Genomic DNA, 2,480 nt, shown 5'->3' with positions numbered 1-2,480 from the left:
CACACACACACACACACACACACACACACACATCTGTACACACCTGTCTGTAAATTTCTATTAATTATTTTTAAATTATATTTTTAAATGTAATTGAAATGAAATTCTTGGCCGAAGCCGAAGTGCAGCGCTATCAGAATACATGCAATTTGTGCGTGTATTACAAAACATTCTGCAGTTTATTTACTAATTGTTTAAGGCCATTTCGCGATTAGTAAAAGATTATGAGATGCATTATTTGAATGCTTGGCCAAAGAGATGTGTCTTTAATCTAGATTTAAACAGAGAGAGTGTGTCTGAACCCCAAACGTTATCAGGAAGGCTATTCCAGAGTTTGGGAGCCAAATGTGAAAAAGCTCGACCTCCTTTAGTGGACTTTGCTATCCTAGGTACTACCAAAAGTCCAGAGTTTTGCGACCTTAGGGAGCGTGATGGATTGTAGCGTGGTAGAAGACTAGTTAGGTACGCAGGAGCTAACCCATTAAGGGCCTTATAGACAAGTAATAATATTTTGTAACTGATACGGAATTTAATAGGTAGCCAGTGCAGAGACTGTAAAATTGGGGTAATATGATCATATTTTCTTGACCTGGTAAGGACTCTAGCAGCTGCATTTTGCATGAAGTCACTTGCTTCATTTCCAAACTGAATCAGCAGTTTGAACGAATTGAGTGAGGCAGTGATTCAGTGACTCATTCATACAGACAATTGCTGTGTCTCAATGTGCCTACTTATACTACTCCCTTAAAGTATGTACTTTTTTGGTGAGGAAAAATTACACACTTTTGAGTGTGTAGTAAAAGAGTACGCAAGCTTTGGGACATACTATCACATCACACGACTGCATCTTTAACGGACCGCTCTGTCGCATAGTTACACGCACCCTGTCACTGTAAACTGGCCTGTCAATCATCTTGTCACAGTTTATATCCTCCACTTTTCATTTCATTTAACTTCCTACCATATCGGAGAGAAAAGTAGCACGTTGATCTGCAAGCCACGGGTCTTCATTCAGAGAACTCTGCTCATATTTTCTGCATAATGATGCATTTAAAAGTTAACGACCAAACGGATGTTTATAAAAGTTTACATTGCTGTTGCAGATGAAATATAACACAGATAACATTAAATAAATACTTTTTTTTTACCAGGTTAAATGTTGATTATTAGTAACTCAAACCCCTTTATCTAAACCTCTCTACTTAACCGTCAGTCACGCACATCCACCATGTTTGTAGTTTTTTAACGTTTTTTATTCATGTTTGTAGTTCTCAACCGAATCATTCGTCAAAGCGCATTGGTTTGTGGGTAATATTAGCCATTAGAGTGTGCACGGATCCACACTTCAAAAATCGACCTGAAATAGGAGACCATCCGGGGACTTTTGGCATACTCCTTTCAACATACTATGATTTGGGACACACTTATTTTAATCTCACATACTATTTAGGATGGATAGTATGAACATTGAGATGCAGGGAGTCACTTGCTTCATTTCCAAACTGAATCAGCCCTTTGAACGAATTGAGTGAGTTAATGATTCAATGACTCATTCATAAAGACAGTCACTTGCTTCATTTCCAAACTGAATCAGCCCTTTGAACGAATTGAGTGAGTTAATGATTCAATGACTCATTCATAAAGACAGTCACTTGCTTCATTTCCAAACTGAATCAGCCCTTTGAACGAATTGAGTGAGTTAATGATTCAATGACTCATTCATAAAGACAGTCACTTGCTTTGTTTCCAAAATGAATCAGTGGTTTGAACGAATTGAGTGAGTCAATGATTCAGTGACTCATTCATAAAGTCAGTCACTTGCTTCGTTTATGAAAGAACGAACCAACGATTCAGTGACTCATTCATAAAGTCAGTCACTTGCTTTGTATCCGAAATGAATCAGTGGTTTGAACAAATTGAGAGAGTCAATGATTCAGTGACTCGTTCATATAGACAGTCACTTGCTTCATTTCCAAACTGAATCAGCAGTTTGAACTAATTGAGTGAGTCAGTGATTCAGTGACTCATTCATAAAGACAGTCACTTGCTTAGTTTATGAATGAATCAACCATTTGAACAAATTGAGTGAGTCAATGATTCCGTGTCTCATTCATAAACACAGTCACTTGCTTAAGCCATGTTTCCACCGAAATTACCCGGAACAATTGTACCAGGAACGTTTTTTTCCCAGGAACTTTTTTCCCCCAGACCTGTTGCTGTCTGCGTTTCCATCGCGGTCTAAAGTACCGAGAAGAATAGGCAAATAATCTGGTGACGTAGGTATGCATGCGTTTCTCAATACAAAGTATGCAAATTTCGAACTTGCATCCTCGGAAGTTCGGACTTCGCGAGTTTGACCCAGGAGTGTGAACTCCCGTGGACGGGATGACGCAAGTCCAGTAATTCTGCAAATAGCAGCGTACTTGATAACATCAGTCAGCTTACCTTGGCTACTGCAATTTTCCTCACTGTATTTACAA

The 2,480-nt window shown here is 38.7% G+C and overlaps 1 protein-coding gene across 1 annotated transcript in view; it reads left to right on the top strand.

Moving 5' to 3' along the window:
* LOC107661160 (H(+)/Cl(-) exchange transporter 4-like) overlaps nt 1-2,480 on the top strand; it is a gene marked incomplete at its 3' end in the record, with an annotated part of 8,604 nt that overhangs the window by 4,908 nt on the left and 1,216 nt on the right. The gene's annotated exons all lie outside the window — the stretch shown is intronic.

This window comes from Sinocyclocheilus anshuiensis, unplaced genomic scaffold, assembly GCF_001515605.1.
Source record: "Sinocyclocheilus anshuiensis isolate Anshui unplaced genomic scaffold, SAMN03320099.WGS_v1.1 scaffold2737, whole genome shotgun sequence".
Taxonomy (NCBI): domain Eukaryota; kingdom Metazoa; phylum Chordata; class Actinopteri; order Cypriniformes; family Cyprinidae; genus Sinocyclocheilus; species Sinocyclocheilus anshuiensis.
Note: the sequence above shows the minus strand (reverse complement) of the source record. Positions and strands in the feature narration are given on the sequence as shown.